We start from the raw sequence: 25,924 nt of genomic DNA on the forward strand, positions 1-25,924 counted from the left end.
GCTAATAACCTAAATGCTATTTCCTGAATTCCTTGATTTTGTCTTTTGTAGAAATGTCAACATAGCTTTAGTCATTTATCCAGGTACAAAAATGACACCTATCAGTAGGATCAATCCAGGCAAGACAACATGAATTTACACAAAGAATTGAAAATGACTAGACATACTAAAGAGAGAAAGCCAGCAAAAAGAGGCCAACACCTTAAAGAAATTTCTTTTTTGTAAAAGATAGAATCAACACTGAGTTCAAGGCGGCCATTTCTCCCTTGATCAATTGATCATAAGTATTTCTGTTATAAAGAGCTGTGATGTATCTGAGGATCTGTCACTTGTCCAATGTAAGGGGTACCTGAGCAACCTCACGGCACTTGGGGATCTTCAGGTGTTTCACATGAGTGAATTTTCATATAACTTAAATTTATTTTATTAAGCGCCTAATTAAAGTACTAAAAGGTGCTAATTCTATGCCTTATTAAATGGAATCTACTGAACATTTACTTGACAATGTAGAATCATTCTAAATATGATTACCATGATAGATTCTTACTGTTATTTTTTTTATTTTGCAGTTGTTCTTGTTGTTTTGGTATGAGCTTATGCTGCTGAGCTAAATCTCCAGCCATGCTAGCTTCTTAAACAGAGATGTCCTTCGGGGTTACCATATTTGGCAGACTAGCATCTCCCTACTCTAGACTGTCATTTTAAAATAGAAATTTCCATTTTCTTTCAATAATGTTAATTTGTACTTCATACTATTGATATGTACTTTAAGTGCTTTACTATTTTCCTTGAAATTTTTTTTTGTAATTAAAAAATGTTTCCATCATGTAGAAGTGCCCAAAGAACAAGTATCTAAGTACTTATTTTTTTTATTTAGTGGTTGTTGACATTTGACATATTTGTTTCCAGTCATTGTTTTCCTCAATTATTATAAACTCTTTTTTTTTAACATTATGGAAGTTATTTAGCTGTCTTTCAAGACATTTGAGTAATAGAGAAATTAATCACATAGTCCACTAAAACTCAACCACTGTTACATCTTGGTTAATTTTTTTCCTCTTCCTCCTCCTCCTCCTCTTCCTCCTCCTTCTCCTCCTCTTCCTCCTCTTCTTCTTCCTCTTCTTCTTCTCCTATTCCTTCCTTTTTTCCTCTTCCTCCTCCTCCTTTTTTTTTTTTCTATGCAAGTAGACTTCCCAAGAAGAGTGGCAGCTTGTTAGCAGAGTGAAATCCAGGAAAAAGTTTCATCCATTCCATCAAATCCATTCACCCACTCAAAACACATTTACCAAATTCTTACTTGAAATTAGGGATATTTTATTAGTAAAACAAATTTTAAAAACCAAGGCCTGGTTTCTGCTCTCAATAACTAACTGGGAAGACAAACTCTTGCTGCACTTGAAACACTTAGCAACAAAGGAAGGAGACACTGACATGCGCTAAGTCACCGTGCACTGATGATGTGTACAACTCCGTCTACAGGAGGAGAATCTCCTCAGTCTACAGTCAGAGATGGGCAAGTGAGACGTCTTTATGGGGAAGCAAACTGTCCCAACCCACATCCACTGACTTCATTCACCTGCTACTTTCTCTGACACAAAGAGATGGTACCCAAATCTTTTCTCCTAACCCAAAATTAACTAGAACAAAAACAGTAACTTTTTCTTCCCTTGCATTAAGTACTGCCACTGTCATTTTTGGCAAGTAATCCTTCCTCAGACGCAGGGTGCAGTCATACAAGAGCTGGGCTGCACAGCCTGCAACCAGCTTCCTTTTCTCATTTGACCTACACTATCACAAGTGAGCAACTGAACTAGACAACTCCTTCTTAGCCTGTCAACAAATACATGGAAAGTCTCTTTTTTTCTTAAACTGGAAAAAATGGCAAACAAGTATGATGCCAGGGTTAGGAAAAAAATGTGCTCAGAGAAAGAAAGGATGGCAAAGTCATCTGTTTTCTGTTTGTTTTTCTCCTGAAGATCAAAACATAAAACAGTCAGGCAAAGACAGGCAAGCAAAAAGTCTGGATCACACCAACATTCCAGGTTGTTTTGTTACAATGTGATCAAAATATACAGTGAATGCTTAGATTTTTAAAAATTTATTATAGTAAAAACTACATTGCTATATGCCCCCCTCAAAATACTTCCCTTAGTTTTGACCATATCCTATCATTCTTGCCACTTTCTGAAACAGTTCTGAAAGAACTTTTATATGGTTTTATGAGTTATGATAAAAAAATACAGCGAATATTGTTGCTAAGTGCTATCCAACAGAAAGGTAGGTTCGTAAAAAAAAAAAAAAAAAATGATGGTGTATTCCCTTCCACCTTATTCACCAGATTTGGCATCATACAACTTTAAACTTTTATCCAAAGCCACAATGACCACTGTTATGGCTTACATCTACATGTTCCCCCAAAGCCTCATGTACTTATACGTGGGGCTGATTTGTGCTGTTGGGACCATGGACGTACTGCTGGGATTGATCCACAATATGATGCTAGGATTAGAGATGTGTGATTGGTAAAACAGTCCACTGATGAGGCTGAACAGGTAGTCTAGTTATTATATAAAAGTGTCAGGAAAAAGATGCTATGGTTGTTTGCAGCTTGTTGCTTTGCTTGCTTGCTTTTGCTGCCATGAACTTTTTCTCCTGGGAAATTCCCTCTGCCATGCCACTCTACCTTGAAATCAGCCAACTATGAATTGAAACCTCTACAGACTGCAAACTAAATAAACCTTTCCTCCCTTAATTTGTGGATGTTTGGTATTCTGTCTCAGCAACAAGAGAAAGTAATTAAGACAAAGATGAATGGCAAACATTTTTAATCAATTCATGACAACAAGGCAGCCACAACAGTACAACTAAAGACATTCAGGAAAGAAGACCTCCAGAATTGCTTCAGAAAATGGCAAAAACAATGGAAGCACAGTGTTCAGAGCAATAGGAAGTATTTTGAGGGGGATTAATGGCAATATGTCTTTTACTGTAATAGATATATTTTTAAATTTTTAAACACTCATCATATTTTTGTTCACATTACATATATGGGGCTTTTCTTCTAGGGTCACTGCACATCTTCCTTGTCATGCCTCCCTCTCAGGTGAATTTCTCAGGGTAAGAAACAGGGAGAAGAATGTAGTTGTTAAGAGAGCCAGAATAAAAAAGCAATGGGAAAGCTTGGGTTCAAAATGTGGGTTCCCCACACTAGTACACATTTTTCTTCAATATGAATCAGTGAAGTGGGGCTCACATATATTTTAATCCAAGGTTTGTCCAAAATAAATGGACTTGCCAAACATGGAAATGGGCAAAATAATTACTAGAAAATTCACTTGTTCTTAACAGGTAAGTCATTTTCTTCTTCCACTGTCTTTCCCAGATTTTCTTGCCCTGATGAGATAAATGTACTATTTTTAAAAGTCTTACAACATTGATTGGAAAAGTCCCGTCTGGCAACAACCATGAAACCATGAAAAGCAAACAAATCACCCACATGATCTGCAAGAAGAGGTAGCTTGCACTAGAAGGCTGAAGGTATTACTTTCACTGTGCTGACACCAGGAGTACCCTGAGAAGCATTCCCTGGTTCCTCCGGGGAGAAGTCCACTAACAAGGGCTCCACTTTTCAGGTATACTTCCAGGGTTTTTAGAGTAGACAGCTGGGTAAATCAGTAAGTACCCCAAATGGAAAAATATTCTACCTAGTGGAAAAGCAGGTCTGGAAAGCTTAGGGGGGCGTTTCTTAAGAAATGTTGGAAGAACCAGCCATCCTGTCAAAGTGTGGAAATGAGCACCCCAGTACAGCAAACAAGGTGAGCAAAGTATGGTAACTACCAGTAATTTGGCACAACTGGCCTGCAAAAGAGCTACTCCCAGACTTTTGGATTTCACAAAGCAATACACGAGAGAGAAAAAAATAATGCCTTAAGGAAGAGTATAGAAAAAAGATGTCTGCTATGACCATATTTTCATTTCACAAAAGAAACAATGTTTTAACACATACCCTCAAACAAGGTGCCAACTTGGAATAAGATGATACATCTAACTTGAAGAAACATTCACAATGGTGCGTCTATTCTTTTTCTCATTTTTTCTGCAGACCAGGTAAACACTGCCATGGTTTGCTACTGGTTGGCCCTTTGGGAACTGATTACTACAGAGCACAAGAAGGAGGGTCCTTCTTCTAAGATGCCAAGCAATGTGCCGTAAGAGCCTGGGAGAGACTGGGAAGTGTTCAATAGGATTAGAAAGTGGGCTTATATGATTGCAAGTCTATATGCCTTTGGGGTCACAGGATACCTGGCCTCCAGATGAATCCGATGGCCCATTGGCCAAAAGAAACCTGCTTTAGAGATCCCAAATTCCAGTCAATTAGGTGTCTGAAGGCTGAATGTGAAATTCATTCAAGTTATTTTAAATTAAAGTTTGTGGGTTCATTGGAATTGAGCCATTAAAAATATAATGTAGGAAGAATACATAAAGTAAGCATAAATGTTCTGTTATGAGCTGTATAGAAAAGCATACTATGACATATATATATATATATATATATATATATATAATCTAGTGAATAATATAAATTAAGTAAGTCTGAAAAGAAATGTGTCCAAGCATTAAAGGCAGTAGCTCTTGGTAAGATGGATTATGAATGTACTTTCTTTTTTTTTTTTTACTCTTTTTTTTTTTTTTGTCTTTTTTTTTGTTTTTATCGGTACCAGGGATCGAACTCACGACTGCCTGCTTACAAGGCAGGCACTTATGCCGCTGAGCTAAATCCCCAGCCCCGAATGTACTTTCTTTATGACTTTCTGTCTCTTCTAAGTTTTCATATTTTTCTGTATCTTTTATATGTTCTACAGTACTTTCAAAATGAGAATATAAAATAAAGTTTGAGGGTCAAACTAAATTTTTAAAAATTCTGAAATTGTTATAAATTACCATCATTCAATAGAGTTACAATAATATTTACAAGTTTTAAAAAAAAGATTGAGGCTCATGTTGACAAAAACCTACTAATTTCTTTTTTTCTGCTTTTTTCACATTATCATTTTGTTTATACATCATTCAAAACAAACCAGCAGGCTCATATCTTTATGCAGCTTTGATCTGACATGATAAAGTAGGAGTTTCAATCTCATTTACTATTTCATCATGTAGAAGTGAAATTCATCCAGATTGCTTGATGAATCATATATTCTTTTATATTAAAATATGAAAAATCTACAGGCCAGTTAAAAGGAAATGAATCAGGCCACTGGATCTGAAGGCTTTGTGACAGGGTTTCTAAACCTCTGTATATATGACTTCTGATATACGTAATCCCTCCCCCTGATTTCATAAAGGTATTTCTGAATACGTAAAAGTTCTAAAAGTATGAACCCAAATACATGACTTGTTTCATCATTTATGAAGCCTGAATCCAGTTCCTGGAATAAGTAAATTGGCCCTCATAAAGCCAGCCCAACCTTTTATCTCCCAAGCCTCACTACATTCTTCTAATATTTATTAAATGCCTCCTCTGTGCAACCCTGTATTAGCTTTTTCTTTCCCACTTGCTCAGAAAGAGGAGGAAAATGAAAGGTCACATGGGTAATAAATAAATCTTGATTTATTGCTGCTTTGTAAAAGAGAAAGATAAAAACTTTAAAGCCCTTCTCAGGAAATGCATGAATAAGAGTAAACGTGGCAAGTTAACAAAGACCAACAGATGAGGGAGTAGTGATTGGAGATGAGATTGTAGACACAGGGAAAGGCAGAAGGCTTGAAAAGGGGGAAGAGAAAAATGACAGTAAAAAAGCTCAGAAAAGATACACCGAGACATATTTGAACGTTTAAAGTTTGTCATAATTACTGACTAAATTTTTTTAAAAATCTGCATTACATTTTCATAACAACAGGCTCAGTACAATACTATTATGTAGTTTCTTAGTTTCTCAGAATTCTAAAAGTTTATAAATCATATGAAAGGTTTGTTGAGCAGTCCAGATAATATCCAACTTCCAGAGACTAATTTCCAGGTCATTACATTTTCACCTTTGATGCAGAAGCAAAGATGGGAAAAAATTCTTGAGCACAGAACACTCTTCAATCAACCTGTATACAGTATAGCCTGGGGTTGCCAGGACACTCCCCATGGTCCCACATAACAAAAGAGAAAGAAATTCACCTTGTGGTACAAACCCCAGCTCCCCTTTCTATCCACGCTCCTACCTGTAGGGCCCTCTTCTCCCTGTCTCCAGGCCCCTACTTCCACATGGTGCCATTCTTTGGAAGCCAAATGTAATTTTTTCTTTCTGGAAGCCTGAGCCTTTGCTCCAGTCACCACAGCAGCAAACATCTGCCTTCTCTACCTTCTGACTTTCCCTCTTCCTTTCTAGGCCCTGCTCAAGAGCAGCCCTGAAGTGTGGCCTACTTCATTACTTCTTGCCACATCCCCAGCCCTTACACACACCTCCTTATACACACCTCCACTGCTGCTCTACAAGCAGCAAGGGGCCACCAGGGCTAACCCTCGCAGGACATCTGGCACGCTCATCTTCAAGCACACTGCTCTCAACACTGTCAACCAGGAAGTACACTCCAAAGAAATGTTTGCTGGAATAAAATTAATGAAATAGAAGCACCTGGTTCTTTTGCAAGCAATGAAAAATATCACTTTTAAACTAAAAAATGGTAACTTCTTTTTTTAATTAATGTCTTTTCCCTGAAGTCTGTATTCAGATCATGATTTAAAAAACAACTTTTCTATTGGGGAACTTTTCATTGTAATGATCAGTTTGTAGCTTCTTTTTTTTCCAATTATAATTAAAGGCAAGAACAACTAAAAAGGAACTGGTGAGCTCTAGATGAAGACACCAGGAAATTCCATCTGAAACAACCTTGGCCTTCTGTACTCTCCATTCTTACCATATTCACTCTTTGCAGCTCACTAATCACATCTATTCCCTCCGATGAACCTCTGCATATCTGGATCTGTATTCCCTTTTTCAACTTGAGCACTGTCAGTCTCTCTGTCCTCATGTTCAGACTTCTCCCTCATTGCCTTACAGCCCTTCTTCAGAGATTTGTTTCATTACATGCGACAACACTGACATAGTTTAGTGTTGGCCATCGCGGGACTACCTCTCCCCATAGATGGGGTCTTATTCCTTTTAAGGAAACTTCTGAGGGACTACAATAACGTGAATTTATATTGCAAACCACATAAACCTCTCCTGCCCTCCACCTATTTCCTCCACCCCCACCTCTACCCCAGAACAATTATCATGAGAATCTGGAAGTTCCCATTGAAATCTCACTATGTAAAAGTTGGAACACTGGGAAATGCCAAGAATTCTCTGTTCCTGAGTCCTTTCATAATGGGATGAAGGAAGTGTAGGAATGAGAGACCTTAATACTGGCTCCTCAAGGTTTTTAAGACTGTCGCCCTCTTTGACACTTAGCCCCAACTATGAGAATAGCTGATCTATATACACAGGAGAAGCTGCAAAACACAGATAAGCTTTTACTACCAAACCACAAACTGATCCTATAATCAGAGTTGTTCAACCAACAGAATGGACCAGAATGAATTTGAAAAGTTTATGGGTCCTTGGTCATTACAAGTTGAAACATGGCACAGGGTCATTGGACAGAGTCACTATAGAAACAGGAAGAGGAGAGAGTGGGTAGGTGGATTTCAGTCTACCAATAGCCCTTAAAAAGGTTTGATCATTATATAACCTCTTCGAGATTCTCTGGGTTGACTTAATCTCGCATTTCTAATTTTCTAGTACCCTAGAGTATTAGAATTCAAATACTCAACACAGTGAACCAAACCAATTTATCAACTGCCTCTAAAACTTTATTGTGCTGCACAGGTAAAAACAAACCCATTCACATTTCCTATGCAATTTAGTCCTCAATTATTCTGCTTGTACTTCATTAATCTATCAATCAGCTTTAGGATGTTGAAGACAGTTACTATTAAACCATTATTTATTATAATTCCTCATCCCTATGTATCATTTATCAATTATGGTACTTAAATTCTCACCTTCAAAATTTCTGTAACACCAATGACTAAATATAGCACTTAATTTCTTACTAAAGTAAAGCCTATGTAATTAAAAAATGGAATTCCTATGGTTGAAAATAATGGCCTCTTTTCCTCAAACAATTAGTTTCAAAATAGACAAAACATACTAGAGAGATCAAGAGGGAAAATATTTTAAAAAGAAAAAGCTTAGAAGCAAATACAATAATCCATTTGCAACTGTTACCTACCCTTCCTCACTAAAACTAAAACAAAATTGGCCTGTGGTTTACTAAATTTGGTTGCAAGTGCTTTTCCCACCAAATCACTCTGCAATCACATTGGTCACTAAAAAAGTGATTAGGAAGGGTGGGTGGAAAGAAGGCTGTAATAAAAATATGCAGTACATATATTTCACTTCTTGTTTCAACTACTTTAGCACCTTCTCATTTTACTCAATTTCAGGCTATTAAAGAGACTGAGTAGTTGGGCAGAATACAAGGAGAATTCATTTGTGAGAATATTAAAACCTGGCCCAGTAATAAGCTGTCTATAGTTACTGTATACATCAGTCAAATTAATTCACTCTCCGTTTAGCTCATTCTGCAGAGTCCTGGGAGAAGCCATCATTCTCCCCACTGAGGCACAAGCCCATTAGCTACCAAAGCATGCTGCCTTGTAACAGCTGCCATGTAACAGAGTTACATGCCTTCCTTCTTCCCCCGAAAAGCATGTTCAATTTTTGAGGCAAGAGGAGAAATTCAGAAGAGAAATGAATAATACAGGAACTTCTTAGGGCTCTCTGGTTTACACTAAGTAATGCTTTCTCCTCTTTTCAGAGTCAACCAGCAAAGGTGCCAAACAGAGAGGAGAGCCTGGTCACTCATAGCAGGCAACAGGTAAATAGGGCCTCCTCCAAAATTGAATAATCACACCTAGAAATGATCCATGCAGAGGACATGAAAAGAAACATCATTTCTAGATTGTGAGAGTGCAGACTGAATGTGTGAGTATGAGAGTATGACGTTATATGTGTGTGTACGTGTGCACGGCCACAAGCACAAAAAATACCAAAAAAAAAAAAAAAAAAAAAGTTTACTTGCATTCAAAGTCTAAAATCCCTCTCCCCGGGAAGAAGACCTTGTGCAAATTCACCTCATAATGCCTCAGAATTTTGATCTATAAAATGATATTAAGAGTATCTACCTCACAAGGTGGCTGTAAGGTTATACAGGCAAATACAAGTAATGTCCAAAGCTCAAGAGCTGCTATGCACAAGATACTCCTGAAAGATAATGGTACCCATGCAACTCAAATTGCTCCTGACTGGTGTTTAACGGCTGCCAAGAATCATACAGCGATATACTTAAATACCAAAACACCTAAATCATTTTACTGGAGTCACCGGTCTTTAACCAAGTCCTTGCTTGTTAAAGGTTCACTGGGATGTTTACTTTGGATGAGCACGAGTGTCTGTTTTCCTCAGAATGTGTAAGTCACTGGATCAAGGCAGCCAAGGCCTATTTTCACACAGAGGAATCAGTCAAGGGCCAAGGCACACTCTGTATTATCAGTGGTGGTTTCCTGGTCAGTTTCATGGGGAGTCACTTTGTGACTTTGGCAGAGCCTGCCACTGTCTGCTAGAATAAATCTGTAGTAAATAAAATATGATTTGTCTATTTTTGACTTGTGTACATTTCTGAGTACAACAGACTATTGATAAGGAGTTGAGATAAGAAGGAAAATTGTTTATTGATTTTTCCCGAAAGCACAAAATGCTCATTCAGTCAAGGGAAGGGACCATTCATTCATGGTAGTTACAAATTAATGCTACATGTTCTAGAGTAGTGGTTCCCAAGTGTGCGTCCGAATTGCTCAGGAGTTTGATGAAACATAAATTGACCTTCTGTGGGTAGCAGTGAACCAGGAAAGAGGACATAAAGGCCTTAGGCATGCTTCAAGAGTACAAGGTGCTGAGCACTACCAAATGTCACATGCTGCCTCTCCACTGCATGCAGACCTTAGCATCTAATCACACTGTCACCAAGTCCCACTTCTGATACTCTGTGTCTCAGTTTAAGAAAATGAAGGCGAGAACCAGCGTTCCTGAGATCTGGCCATGGTGGGACTTAGGCAGCTTATTCTTCTGCCCTCTTGGTAAGCGCCCCTAGTGTGGGCCAGGAGAAGAACCAGCAGCTCCTGTGAACCTACTGGTGTGCGCACCAAGCTGAGAATCAAACACCCCTCACCCAGTAGCTACTGGGGATAGAGATCTCAGCATCTCTTGGAAGGATGACCATAAGCAATATAGCAAATATTGGGGATTTCCTTCTATTTTCTTTGAAGACAAAAGGTTTTTTTCACTGTTTTGTTTCATTATGTTTCTTTTGCTCTATTCCATAGTCTCAATTGGTTTTATAATGTTCTGTTTTTGGTTTGATTTTACTATACCTCATTGACTGGACAACTGTTGTGAAGATAATGAGATATACCATAGTACCTATTACTACATCCCAGTATCCTACTGTGAAATTCTATACCAATTTCACTGCATTGTCTCGATTGGTTTTGTTCTGTCTTGTTCTGTTGTATTTTTACTACTTTCAAAATAAACTTTTAAAAAAATGAAGGAGAAATCATCTTCTGTCAGCAGGTATCTGCGTAGAACTCCTTGGGATTGAAGAACTTTGGTATCTGGCTGCCCTAAGACTCCCACAGTAGCACCTACAACCTGTACTAGAGGTTCCTAACCTGAGCACAGCAACTTGACCACATTGGGTACTGTCATCCACTACTATTGAGACATGGGAGCCCAGTACTGTACTTGTACTAAGTCCATCCTGATCGTGAAGGTGGAAGAGAACACGACCTGAAGGTGTCACTGGCCACCCTTCTATCTTCCTAAATATAACTTAATTAGAAATAAAGTATTTTAGTGTTTTAATGTCCTTTTAGGTTAGGTTGTGGAAACATCTACTTTATGAGTTTCGTTTCGTCTGCAGTGGCAAAAAAGCAGAACCTAACAGAATGATGGAGTGGTATTACCTCCAAAGTGGTGAAACGTGGCCCTAGGGCAGGGAGGGGGAGGCACTTCTTTACACATACAGCATAGATATCCATGACATTGAAATTTCAAGAGGAACAGTGGGAATAGGAAAAAAGATGTTTGCAGGAGACACATGATGAAAAAAAGGGATCGAAATGCTGATTTGCATAAACATCTTACAAATAACATAACATAGTGCTCCTCTTTCACTTCACTCTGCCTCCCTTTCTTCCCAGCAACATTTACACTACATAACATGATACCTGTTATTCTGGGATTTTCCCTCCTCTTGGTACTGGGGATTGAACTCAGGGCCTTTGCACTGAGCTACATCTCCAGCCTTTTCTCACTTTTTATTTTGATGCAGGTTCTCACTAAGTCACTGAGTTCCCAAGCTGGGCTTGAATTTTCAAGCCAGCATATCTACTTTTTGCTCTGTTTATTCTCTGCCTCATCTAGAAGAAAGGCTCCATGAGAGCTTTGCCTATGCCTTATAGAAGTGCCTGGCACATGCTGGGTGAGGCTTGTGGACTGAAGGAGATGTTGTCAAAGGTTCCTTCTGCTGTAAAATTCTTTGATTCTGAGCTGTCTTTATATCACTGTTAGCTACAAAGCATAATTTGAGATACATCACAGGCGGCCATTCCTTGCATACCAAAAGCAGCTCATCAGGAGGTGGCTCCCATCCCCAGAACCAGCTGTGTTTTGGGAAGACTTCAATGTATTTATCAAAGCAGCACCATGGTCAGAAACTTTGTGACCAAACTTCATGCTGCTTCGGGTGATAATGAAAAGATTATGAAGGCTTTTAAAAACCATCAGCAAAACATGGACCTACTAGTACTCAGCAGTGTCTAATTAAATAGAAGGAGGTAGTGAATTATTTCAGAGTTTTGTTTTTATTTTTATTTTTCATAAGAAAAGGTCTGAGTTATCTATACACAGCAAGAAATACAGACCCACTTTTAGATCTGAGAGAAACCACAAATCTTTCATTCCAGAGGCAGTGTAGCACTGGATCTCGAAGTCTGAATTTTGGTTACCCCTCCCTCTAGTGAGTGAAAATGAGTGAGTTATTTCACCACTCTGGATCAGCTTCCTCAGACGTAAACTGGGAACAGTACCAACAGCCCTGTAAGAGACTAATGCACATAAAGTCACTAGAATTATATCTTTTATATTGTAAGCATTCAACAAATAGCCATTGTCATTATAATCAGCCATTTAGTTTTTATATTCTTTTTAATTTAAAAATTCTTTAAGAAAAGTTTACTGAAACTTCCTGTATGAAAATTGTTAGAGTTCTATAGAAATTCTACCACTTGAAGAACACTCCTGGAAAACTAGTGATTAAGGCTGATGTATGCATGTTATTTCCAGTCCAGGTCACTGAGAACTCCAATCTCAACTACTGGCTCTCTTGTGCCTTCTCATCAACAAGGAAATACAAAGTGGGTGTGCCAATGGACTCCTCTACGGTCACAGGAATGAGGAATCGTGAGTGACAATCAGAAACTTCAGTGTACAAACCAGTGCATGGGACCTTCACACAGAAGCACAGAGGTTACCACAGCCCACAGTACAAAGCAGGAAGACATTACATGGATCCCTGAGAGACAGTTACACAGCCTCTGTGTGACTCTTTCCAGAGAATACACATTTGTGGACAGCCCATGCTGCTGACCAGTTACAAAAGCCAAAGAGAAGCAGCAAGTGGTTACTGTTTACTTCTTGAGCATCTTATCAGACCCAGGGCATCATGGGGAGGTGGGGACTTTGGAGTCAAGCAGGCCTGGCTTGTGACCTTAAGAATGTGTTTTGGCTTAAAATGCAGATATTAAAAGTATCTCCTTGGTAGCCTTTCTATGAGGGTCAAATGAGATAACACTTTCATCTATATTTAATAGCTCCTAGCACAGAGTTGGAGTTCAGTAAATTGTAACTGCTGCTAAATATTATTATAACCATTCACTCTCTCCATGAAACCACTAGGCTCTGTATTAGTTGTTTAAAAAAGGTGAGGTTCTCAAAAGCAGAATCTTGGAGCAGGGCAAGAACATATACTGCTGTCCACCCAGATCAGGCGCTCTCTTCTACAGAAACAGAACTGTAGTGAGGCCCCGCTGGGGACTACACATTCCAGGGCCTTGGCAGCTGTAGTAGCCATGCAATTAATTTCCCACTAATGGAACAAGAGTGAAAGTGACAAGTTACCAATGAAGGTCTAGGTCATCACACACTGTACATTCCTCCACACTCTTCTGTTCCTCCAAGGGTCATCCTCAGCAGAGGACTAAAGAAATCTCGCTGCTACCATAAGAAGGAAGAGTACAGTCTGGGAGAGTAGAGGTCTAGGGTGGGAGGAAGGTGAAACCCTGAATAAGCACCTGCAGCTGAGGGCCTACATACCATCCTGGAATCCTATATGTCAGAGGAATAAACTTCCTGACCTTTTGATCACACAAGCTTGGGCCTATTTGTTACAACAGGTTTGTGGAGCGACCATTCCTTGGGAGCCATGACTTAGCTCAAAATTTACAATACCTGTGAGCAATGGTAAGATCACAGCCACAATGTGAGAGACAACTCAAAGAACAGGAGCCAGAATATTCAAGTAAAATATTCTTTAAGTCTTGTAGACACAGTATGAAAACTCTTCAGATGTAACATAAGAAGCCTATAGCTTCAAAAGACTTTCAGGTAAAACACAGAAGTGGAAAAAAAAAAAAAAGACTTTTTAGGAGCCATTTAAATCCCAACACTCTAGGAGGCTAAGGTAGTAGGATTCTAAGTTTGAGCCCAGCCTGTGTACCTCAGTAACTTAGAAGACTTTATCCCCAAATTGAAAAAGGGCTGGAGATGTAGTTCAGTGCAAAGGCACTGTGTTCAATCCTCAACACAGTACCAAAACAAAACAGTAACAACAACAAAAAAAACAATCCAATTTGAGCCTGTGAGGTGAACTTTTTGTGACACTTGTGAATACAATTATTCAAATCAGGGGATATTATTTTTAGTTTCTACATCATAAATTTAGTGCTACTGCAGAGTGGGGACATAATGATGAGACATGAACTATGTCTTTTGGGAACTCACGATTCAGTGGAGAAGTAAGAAAATACTAAAGTACCAATAATAGAATTCTGCCTGCTATGCTTGCTGAAAAAGATAACAGAAAGGCATTAGCAGTTCTTATTAACTCATGCCAGACACTGTTAGGCTTTGTCGCACACTAGCTCACTTAACTCTCCCATCAGTTCTACATAGTAGTTAATATGAGAAAATCGTATTAATGCATGAGAAAATCATGCATTAGTAAGTTGCCCAAAATCACACAGTGGTCTAGACTTGGGGTGTCTGACACCAGTGACAGCTTTTTCAATCACACAAAAGTTGAAGTACAGTAAGAGAATGGGGAAAGGAGGCTCCCGACTGCCTGGCTGTCCATTACCATCTACCAACAGTGGCTTATACCAAGGGAAGAAATAGGGTTCAGGCCCCAGTGGCCAAATAGTCCCGAAACTTTTGTGACTCTCTCTATTCTGGGAGAGGGCACTACAGGAAGTGTTCCCAGCATCTCAGCCTTGCCAAACAGCTCAGGAATTTGGAATATAAGCACAAAATACTGGGAAACCCAAATTAAAGCCTTTGGACTCTTAAGTAACCTACGAATGGAAAAGAGGTCATCTCTAACCACAGAAGCAAGTAGATTCCCTGTTTCTATGACCTAGTAGAAATCAATACGGTTTTTTTCCCTTTAAGTCTCAATTTCTGTCTGAAAAGGTTGTTCATGCTTCCCTGGGGAGTCACAATATCTGCCTTCCAAGCTCACTGTGTTGTTGTAGGCAGCAACCTCTGGCTTATAGAGCACTACGACCATTTTAGGAGAAAATTTGTACTTCTATACTAAAAATCAATAGCCATTTGGACTTTTTCTGTTCTGATAAAAGGTTTCTATAATAGATGGAATTATTATTCACTCTGTCCCCCCTTGGGCAGAAATATACTTCCTTGCCCTGTCACTTCTGAGTTTAGCCACATAATGTGATCTCCAAAGAAATGTTACAGGCCTGACATGCATAGAGGTTTTAAGTAAGCTTCTGTGGTTTGATTTGGCACTTGCGGTGTGGTGGTCCCTGATGAGAAAAGCATGCCTTTAATAGCTGCTGCCCTTCAACCTGGTCCAGAATGAACATATGAGCAGACCTGAGCCCAACTTGCAGCTGACCAGCAGCCTAAAACAAATCCACCCAGCTGAACCAGCCTCACTGATTTGTCAAACTACAGTCTCCCTGCAGACCAGACAATAGCTGTGCTTGCCACTGCTATAGTTTAAATGTCCCCCAAAGGCCCACATGTTAGGATACCACCTGTAGTGCTACAGAAAATAATAGAAGCTATGGGATACAGAGCCTAGTAGGAAGAAGTTAGGTCATTGGAGGATGTGCTTAAAGAGATTTTGGGACTCTAGCACCCCTTCCTGTCTCTTTGCTTCCCAGCTACCATAAGGTCATCAGATTTTCTATGTCACACACTCTTGCTATGACATGGTGTGCCACCTCGGTCCCAAAGCAATAAAGTCAAACTATGGACTGAATCTCTGAGCCAAAATAAACCTTTCCCCCTTTTAAATTGATTTATTTCGGGTATTTGTCACAGCAACAAAAAGCTGACTAGCAAAAGTACTGAGTTTTGGGACAGTCTGTGACATAGTATCACAGAAGTAGCGATAATATAAAATGCACCATCATTTTATATTAATGGGAAAGATTAAGTTACAGGTACAAACACATGCATCTCAGCACATCTCATACTCTTAATTTTTCCCTTGAATTTCACTGAGTGCACAGTCATTTGGCCACTCAAACACACCACTTCCCAATGATGTGAACAAAGATGCTGACAGGTAAAAATGCAGAGAACAGACTCAATGCCCTCTGTAAAACAATGACCAATGTTTACACTAGCATCTCCCTATAAGATGCAAATGCAGAACTATTTTTCATAAGAGAGATACATTAAATACTACCTTTCTGAATGAAAAAACTACTCTAAAAATGAGACCATATTTTCAGGTTTAGGGTCTACATAATCCCCCCCAATAATTTTTGTGTCCTCTATCAGTACGTTACTTTTAAAATCACTCTCTTCTCTACCCTTCCACAAGTTGTCACATTAGCGCCAACAATCAGTGAAATCTACTCAAGTTTTCACAAAGCTACTGAAGAAAAATTTTAAAGAATTCTATTGGTCCCAAGAGATTAGAAACTGTACCAAAATTATCTTACATACATCATGATTATAGGTAATGCTTATTTTTCACTGCTGTTTCAAAAGAAAATAGCAAACACTAAATGAACTATACTAGTCAAATGAATTATTAGTCAAAATGTTTATTTCAATAGATTTTTAAAAATAAGTAGTATTTTGGGGCTTAAGTAGCAAGCAAAGCAAATCTAAAGAAAACTAGAGGGTCAATTATGGTTTTCTCAGATACCTCCAGGCCTTTCAAAGTGGTAACAGATCTTTGAGCTATTTGAATGTTACAGACACCAGAACTCTCTCTGTCAGCACACAAGCCAAGTCACCTTACTTTGCCTGGATCATTTTGTGCTTGTGAGCAGCTGTTTTCAGCTTTGAATTATATCAAATCTGATACAAAACACAGACAAACAGATGACCTGAATGCTGCATATGTTTCTCTCAAACTAACAAAGTATGAGCAAGGTTTGACAAACTATCAGCATGCATACAACAATAAAGATCACATTAACTGTACAAATCTAAGCCAAAAGCTTTTTCAATGAAAAGCGGTATCACTGAATGCTCTGTTATTATGTTTTTCCTTTAAGAAAAAAGATGGTAATGCATGCACTGCCTTTTTCTAAAGTAAAACCAGTGTATTCAGGCTTAATTGGAATGCTGGAACTTTGTGAAAAATAAGTAGTTTTAGGTAGTGCGTTGGGCACTCATCTCCAAAAGGTCTGCCATCATTGGCACAGGGAAAATTACCATAAACCACACAGTGTTCCACATCCTTGGTTGGGTCTGGAATTACTGTCACTTGGAGTAACACTGATGACACTGCCTGACCACAGGTCCACACATGACTCTGCTTTTTTTCTTCTCTGCCTTACTCCCTACGCTGCTGCTATGAGGACAGTCCTGCCTCAGGCTCTGCTGGTCCCTGTGCCTGGAGTACATCCTCCCCACAGCTCCCATGCCCACTCCATTCAGGCCTTTCAGAGCGGCCTTCTAAAGAAGCCATCCCGCACCATCTCATCTCAAACAGGCCTCCCAACTCCCATCTGTCTCCTTATTGCTATTTTCCTCACAACACTATTTATGACTGGTGGAAATTATCTTACACATTGTGTATTGTCTGTTTCTCCCTTGAGCATGGAGATTTTAATTGTGTAATTTATTACTGTATCCCTAGCTCCTGGATAGGCCTGCATAGTTAGCATTCAATAAATATTTACTAAATATATAAATTAGGAGTTTCAGATGCTGCTGCATGGAAACAGAAAGTATTTAATTACTTATTAAATCAGCTTGTTTGTCAAACAAAATCTTCCAAAATATAGAACCCACAGAGAGAAAGAAGAGAAATAACAAAATAAGCCTTCAGGAACCTTAAAAAGATTGGAAACCATTTTATTATTCAACTACTACAAAGACATAATCCTGAACCAGTTAACTAATAGATTCCAACTTATTTAATAAAGTAGAAAACAAGTTCCATATAAAGTGACTTCATGTAATAGTGGTAAATATTATTTAGGAATAAAGTATCTTAAATGTTCTCCACAGTAAGTAAACAATTCAACTATTGCTTCTTGGGTTTCTCAAACAAGGGGTTTTCCTGAGAAGCTTCCAGGATTTGAGTATGTGACATTTCAAGACTATTATTAAATAGATGTAGAATACTTAAGAAGGAGGGCGTGGCATTTTCTTAGTTCTACAGTCTGTTCTTGGATTTCCTTATTAATGCCCTACAAATCTTTTCACAATAAACCTTTCCAAATAACACAGATAAAAGTGTCTCCTGTTTTTCCATTGCTTAGTTCTTACAATGTGAAAAAAATTATGTTTTCAGTTCATATAGCTCAATAAACCTCTTTTAAAATTTTCAATGCCTTTTCTCTTAAATGGGAAATTACATTTATCAAATATGGTAGTCATTTTTCTAATCACATGATCTAACATCTCAAAAACTTAAAATCTATATAATCATTCAAGGCTGGTATATTTTGAAGAATTTGTGTGTGCAATTTTTTAAAAGCCATGGATTTCTAGGACTACTCAGTATGACTTATACAAACACAAACCAAAATTTTACCAAGGAAATCAAAGGCTATCAAGGCTATATCCAAGTACAAATGTGTAACCCAAAACAGAAATGTCTACAGCGTTTTGATTATTTCTTTCACTGTATTATGGAAATGTGAAGAGGTCAGGGGAGTCTAAGGACTGTGTGGCAAAGGGAGCATCATCATGGACCATGAACAAAAGATGGCAAAATCATTTCAGTATTAACACTTATAGAGTACTTTTTAGATGCCAGGCCCTTCAGACACATGACTTTACATAATCCACATAACAACATTCTGAGATAAGTACTATTCTCATTCCCATTTGACAGAAGTTAAGCCCTAGAGGAATAAACAGTTTGGCTAAGGTCCCATGCCTAGCAAGATTCCAAAGGCAGCACCCATAACTGTCCAGAGCAGAGCTCCTGCAGAGGACAGCCAAGAGAACAGATCAGGGAGTTTTCTTTTCTTTAGAACTCATCAGATAACATACTAAATATGCACAGTGTCCCACGAAACCCTGAGGGCCATACTTACTATTACCTCATTTAGAGATGAAGAAATCAAGGCACAAAGAATGTATATAATTTAGCAAAAGAAGCAAAGTGAGGATTCTCGGTGAGGCAAGTAGCTGCAGGACACATCAGCTGGGCCAGTGTCCTTTCCCCTCCTTCACTCCTACCTTTCAGTCTTCTTCTTTCTTTGTCTATAGAATTAGGCTAGCTAGTCAGGCTACATTGTTTCCAAATCTTTGTATCAGTTAGAATTCACCAGAAAAACAAATTCAATATACTGTACAAAGGATTTAGAAGGTAGACTTAAAATGGCATCTGCAGAGCCAGGTATGTAAGAATGCAAAAGGGTCATCCACATGCTTCAGATCCAAAGGATCCAGGCAAAAGTCAAAGGCCTGGAGCTCACTGTAGAGTCCCATGTGAGTGTATCAGGAAGCTGAAAAGACGGCAGTAAAGGCCTAGAGACGGCCATCCCAAGGTGATGGCAAACACTGGTGCTCCTTCAAAGAAGCAGAAGCAAGGCTTCCTTCTTATTTCCCTTTTTCTTTCTTCCTAGTTACAAGCCTACTGGTTTACGCCACTCACATCCAGGGTGAGTCTTCAGTTTTCAGTAAGTCAATCATCCAGACACACCCAGAACTATACTAAACCAACCTGCTAAGTGTTTCTTACTCAAATTGACACCAAAATTAACTATCACAGACTCCTTCCACTTTTCAAGGGATAGGATGCTCCACTAGTCTGTGAAAGGTTGTCTGCCATGATGAAAACGCTTAGTTTAGGAGACACTTTCTAAGTAGTCCTGTTTTTTTTTAACCCAGAGGAAAGAAATGCTACTGATAATGATACACACACTGCTTAACACAAATGCTCTTCAAATAATAATGGGGTTACTTCTAATAAACTCATCATCAGCTGAAATTATCCTATTTGCAAAATGCATTTAAGGGATCTACTTTACCAAACATCCTAACTGTATGTGGCTAAGTGTCAGCTGTTCCCTTCATGGCTGTGTGGCTGAGTAGGAGCTATGGATGACCATCCAATATTATATGGTTTATCCCTAGTCAGGGGGAGGATACCAATTCAAAATTTGAAATATGGGCCCTCCTGAATGTATGCCACCATCAAAAAATTGCAGGTTGAACCACAGTAAACTGGGGACTGACAGTACACTTTCAGGATTAAGGTTCATCTTCTTAGAATTTACTATATAAGACATTTTAATCACAATGATTTCATATTAAAATAGTTTATAATTTCATAAAGAATAATGAATATTTTAAAAACCACTGTAAACTACTATTCTTTCCAGTGTATCTTCTAGTGTTCACATAGCTTCTTTGCTCGGAGCAATGATCTTCAGGACTGACTGCACCCCACCAGTCACATGTGCTCAATTAAAGCACATGACCTATCAAAATATCTCTTATTAAGTACAGTGATTGGGTGGAGTAGCAGAGTTGTCTTGCACAATGTTTAAAACTCATCAGTATCAGATGCCAACATTTAAAGACAGTTTTCACACAAAAATATTAATTCTGAGCTTGTCTCTCTCAAACAATAGTGACAAGATAGTATCTGTCAACAGAAGGCCTACTCCCCAACACTGCAAGACTGGGCTGAAGCTGAGTCACAGCTGGCTTTTCAAGGGGAGCAAGTGCTCTCCAGTCTTCCAGGGTCCATTAAGATAAACTGGGTCCATTCAGGGACATATCATGTCCTGAAGGAGTTTGAGTTTGATACTAGTAGGCCACAGGTTCCCGTTTGAGCACTTCTACTCTAACTGCATATATGAAACAGTAGCACATTTCTATATATTAAACACTAAAATCTATGGAACCTAAACCCCAAATCCAGACACTTTTAAAGGTTTGATTCCTTTTGATATGTTGTAATTCTCACAATGTTAGTTATTTTGGTAGAGTAAACCAACAAGTTCCAATCTTACCAACATGTATTATCATCAGCTTTACAGTGTTAAAAATAGATGTTCCATCCAGGCCAATTACATGGACAGTTTTGGGATGGAGCCCTGGCATCCTCATTTTTCATCCAGGTTCTGATGCCAACCTATTTTGAAAATTAGCCTTAACCCTACTGATAGGTAAGTGTGATTTTTAAATCAGTAACACTGATTTCCATAAGGCACAGACAAGAATCACTCACACTACTTTAAAATATGTATCAGATAGACACTTAAGACACCATCATCTTTCCAGGGACTAAAAAGACATGATGCCTTTATTCTACTACCATCCAAAGGGAAGGGCATATGTAATTTAATGTCTCTTGACCAAAATTCTTGGCTGATGTTTGCATATTTTGACAGCAAATGTTTTGCTGAGGGCCCCTGAAAGTGCTGAAGTGAAGCCAACCTATAAAAGGGAGTTTCCAATCTGGGCAGAATATTGAGACACATTAGTTTAAATCTCACTTTGTCAACCATTTGGTTGAGCTGGTGCCAAATGCCAGATGTCTAGTGTCAGAAAGATCCTATTAAAGATGTACTCAGCGTGTCTCTAAAATCAAAACTACCTATAGATTATATATGGGCTGACACCTACGTGACACTCACTGTATCCTGATGACAAGTCTTTGTCCCCAGTTCCCCCACCCATCAGACTCCTTAACACACTGAGATTAGCTCAAGGAGCGAAGTAGAGGCCTAGAAACTTACCTGCAATTACTGAAGAAAGGGCCCCTGTAGTATGTGCTCGGCCTGGGTTTACACAGAAACATCAGGAGCCCCATTTTCTTCATTTGAAATTTGATATTTGAGGAAACAGGGGCATAATTTATGTTTATTCATGCTTACTGCCATGTGTTCAGCTTAAAGTCTCTCTACATGATTCCTCTGTGTCTGCCATTCTGCCATACAAGGAGAATCATGCAGCTAAAATGGTATCCAAGATGTTTTCACTGAAAAAGTTAGATTGGAACAAGGTGCTTCTGTTGTAAGCCTAGGTGTGCTCTTGCACCAGCTGTGTAGGTCTGGTGATGGGTGATATGACCCAAAGTGTGCTCTCTCTGTGGATGTCACTGGAGAAGTGTCCAGCAGAAAGACTCTAAACATATGGCCAGAGCCCTGGAGTTTTTTGTTCTTAACTCACAATGTTTCCATCTAGGTCCCAAACTAATTTCTAAAATAAAGAATGTGAACATTCTTTGATTTAGAAGATCTAAAGGAAAAGTTTGTACTTGTGGATAGGGTCATATAACATGTCAGGAGACCCCCACTTCCAAATAAACATCAGAAAGAGCGAGACAACTAATTGGCACACTTAGAAAATCAGTAATTATAACCATTTTAGAATTGACATTACTGCTTTTATTGTTGTGATAATAGCATATGCGGTGGGTTAACTAATGGTCAGTTTAAGTGAGACTGTCCTGCTGAACTAAATCAGCATGGTGCTGGGCATGAAAGACCCACCTGAGGCTTGTAGCCAGAACTGTACAAAAGAAGGTGTGTGTAGGTGAAGGGGGTGCTGCTGATTTCCCAGGAGAGCTTTGTTGTGGCTGGTTTTCCTGATACTAACTTTGGCTTTTCTCCTCCTAATCATCATCATCATCAGCAGCAGCAGCAGCAGCAACATCAGTGGCACATCTCAGTCCTTGCTGCCCTCAGCTGCTGTTCTCTAGTGGGAGCTCTGATCTTTGCCTTTGTCTTGAGCATCACTTCCTGTCTCCAATGTAGATCCCTTGGCATTCTGGCACAGATTCTTCATCCCACTGGTGCAGACTGTCTAGCTTCCACCACTGACCCTTTGCCTCTCCAGTATAGAATCCTGATATGGACTTGCATGAGACATTGGCCTGGAATCTTCATCCTTCCCTGGATTCTCTAGTGCGTGCATAGATCTCTTGCACTCTTCTGCATTTGACCTTCTCGATATTATAAGATAATCCTATAAATTTATGTTTCCTGTATTAATTCTATTTCTTCACAAGCCACTGACTACCACACGGTGCTCCTGGGTTAGTTTTTCTTTAGAACCCTTGAAACATTCTAACACATTTCTATTCCTACTAGACTGCAACTTCAAAATATTTCCCTAGCTACTCACATTGTTCCTATTGGAAATCCAGGTTCTCTGTACCTGTCAGGTGTGAAAGAACTTTCTATTAAAATGCAAACAGCCAGGCATGGTGGTATTCATCTGTAATCCCAGTCATTTGTGAGGATTGCTTGAGCCTAGAAGTCTGAGGCTTACTGTCCTGAAGGAAACACAGACACAAATATCTTATAAAACAACATAACTTAGGCTATAAAGAGCAAGTAACTGGTAGGGTCACTTGACCCTCACTCCTATGAGCATAAGATATTACTTATTTGGTCTATGTCCTGATGTCCTCCTGTGTCAAATAGAACTAAAATACTGAGTAGTGAATGTTAGAGCAACATGTTAGTAGGTACTTAATAATAGTTATTGTCATATTTTATGCAAAGACTGTCACAGATGCCCAAATTTGAAAAGCCAAAAGGTGGTGGGTGGTGGGATCAGTATTCAAAATTCAGTCCTATTTTCAGTCCAAGCTTCTCCTACTCACCTCCTTGCCTCCTTTATAGCAGACACCCTGGCAAGGAAGATGTGGGAAAATGAAAACACTTATATACTAAGAATGTTGAAATTGTTTAGGCCCAGTATATTATAGGACTAACTGACCAAACTATCTCTCATCTATGCACACCCTTGGAGATTGACTGCAAAAAATGTCTTCCACAAAGTTACATTCATGCCTTGTTCTGTTTACAACCGAGGTATGACTCAATTTTTTTCATTCTATCTCTGAAAACACTTCTCAAGGAAGATTCCAAGAAGATGACAAAACTCTGGCCTCTAAGACGGAACTGAATTTCTGGGGAGGGCACAGAATACACAGGTGGTGACCATTCAGTATGGGTCGTTCCAATCTGGTGCAGCCATGGGTGACATTGCAGGACAAAAGAAGGGCCAATTTAATAATGAAAGTTACTGAGGTGGAAAAGGCTTACTGTCCTGAAGGAAAGTTTCTGTTTTATAATATTATCAAGATAAACATTTTAGCTCATATATCACTAGAACAGTATTCAACTAGTACAGTAGCAACTAGTATGAGAAGTTATGGCTCTTACATAAAATAAAATGTGACAACAATCCTAAAATTATATGTAATTACCAAACCTAGAGTCATAACTTCTAAGATGAGGATAATGTCTACTTCATAGGTATGTTATAAGTGAGGGCTAATTAAAAGTGGTGTGAAAACTGTTGATAATGACTCCCTAACTAGGGGAGTAGGGAATGGACCCATTTTGTTGGAATGTATTTTTAGACCTTCTTCATGGAAAAAAGGTACTATGGCAGAAATTTTGAAAATGATTATTTATTGAGGTTAAGAAGTTATAACAAAACACAAACTTTTATAACTTGGTAATACTAAAATATCACAAAGTCAAAATCCAGAGAAAAATTCATGTGTATATTAATTAACTGCTTGACCTATACCTATAAATACCTTCTTTGAACTACATGCTCTGATAAATTTTCATGTGACGAGGATTTATATGAATATCACTTTCTACAGGGTGAAAAGATATGTTAGTTTTCACATAAGCATGAGTGATTAAATTTTATTTTTAATTATTGATAATTCAGAAAGTGACTGTCAGTCATACTTCTTTGCTGGTAATTATATATAGTTTTAGGATTGTTGTCAAATTTTATTTTCTGTAGGAGTCATAAAATTTCAGGGCATTTCACGTTTTCATTCATTTATTTACTGTGGTATATGGATTAAACCCAGGGTCTTCACACTGAAATCCATTTTTACATTTTTTATTTTAAAACAGGGTCTCATTAAGTTGCTGATTTGCCCGGGCTGGTTTAGAACTTGTCATTCTCTTGCTTCAGTCTGCCAGAACTACAGGTGTGTACCACACTTGGCCTCAAGTTTTCTTATACGTTAACTTTAAAAAATGTTTGTCATGATGAAAATCACTAACCAGACTCTTGTCACTACTTTTTGTTGCTATTGATACATGTTCATGTCAAATGAACAAGAAACTTAAATATAATTTCCACTAAAAAAATGGTGCATTTAAGACTGGAGATTTAACTCAATGGTAGAGTATTTGCCCAGCATACATACACAATATTGGGTTCAAAAATACTGAAAAGAAAAAAGTGTGTTTGTAGCTACATATTTTCATTACTGAGTATATTTCTAACTGAAAAGAACTCCTGTACTGATTATATTTAGGTAAGAATTGAATGTTCCACTTAGAATTTTAGATATTCACTGACTAGCTTCTAGTGCCATACACTTGAAACCAGAGTCCCAACGGCAGATATCCCAGTATATGTGAAATGCTATCTCCGACCTGCACCTTTGTATATGGACCCTATGTAAGCTGCCAATGTAGGTAATGTTCCTAGGGAGCAATTCCTACACCACATAGCCAAGGAAAATGTAAACAGACACAGAGATGACCAATATCAATATAGCCCACAAAATGTAAACTTGCTCTCAAAATCCAAAAATACTCTCAAAACCAAAGTTAGCAAACTCACAGAGAAATATGACAAAAGGAAAGTCAGAGTGGAGAAGGAAAATGTTACATGATTGCTGTTAAAAATCTTACTTTTTCAAATTTTACAAGTTAGGACCTAGTGAATACATTGCAAAATACACTGTGAGGGGTCCTCCAGGGCCTTGGCAAGTACTGGGTGAGCCCTAGCAATATATTCAAAACTGTGTTGTACAAGAGAGTGGCCCTGGGGTTTGAGCTTCATTAGCTTCATAGTGGTCCCTATTATTATTCATCATTTCTCTTGTCTGTGTATGTCTGGTCTCTGCAAATACATTTCAACTTCTTGGAGACAGTACTGTTTTAAGTACCAGCATGTAAGAAATACTCAAAAATACATGTGTAGTTCTCACTATCCATGGTGACGAGAACACGAAATCTGTGCCTCTACATACACATAAATACACACTTATACAGATATATATATATATATATATGCATATGTAGTGTGTGAGTGTA

At 38.5% G+C, this 25,924-nt stretch overlaps 1 protein-coding gene and 1 long non-coding RNA gene across 4 annotated transcripts in view; both read right to left on the reverse strand.

Moving 5' to 3' along the window:
- The window catches only part of Jazf1 (JAZF zinc finger 1), a 326,310-nt gene that overhangs the window by 292,385 nt on the left and 8,001 nt on the right, over window positions 1-25,924 (reverse strand). The window lies entirely within an intron of this gene.
- Window positions 1-25,924, reverse strand: part of LOC134473970 (uncharacterized) — a 96,505-nt gene that overhangs the window by 63,185 nt on the left and 7,396 nt on the right. Inside the window, exon 1 of the long non-coding RNA XR_010044481.1 lies at window positions 1-25,924. This exon is cut by the window's left edge and continues 23,183 nt beyond it; it is cut by the window's right edge and continues 7,396 nt beyond it. This is a non-coding gene — a long non-coding RNA (uncharacterized LOC134473970).

This window comes from Cavia porcellus, unplaced genomic scaffold (genome assembly GCF_034190915.1).
Source record: "Cavia porcellus strain 051 isolate PalLab524CR breed Dunkin Hartley unplaced genomic scaffold, mCavPor4.1 scaffold_2, whole genome shotgun sequence".
NCBI lineage: Eukaryota > Metazoa > Chordata > Mammalia > Rodentia > Caviidae > Cavia > Cavia porcellus.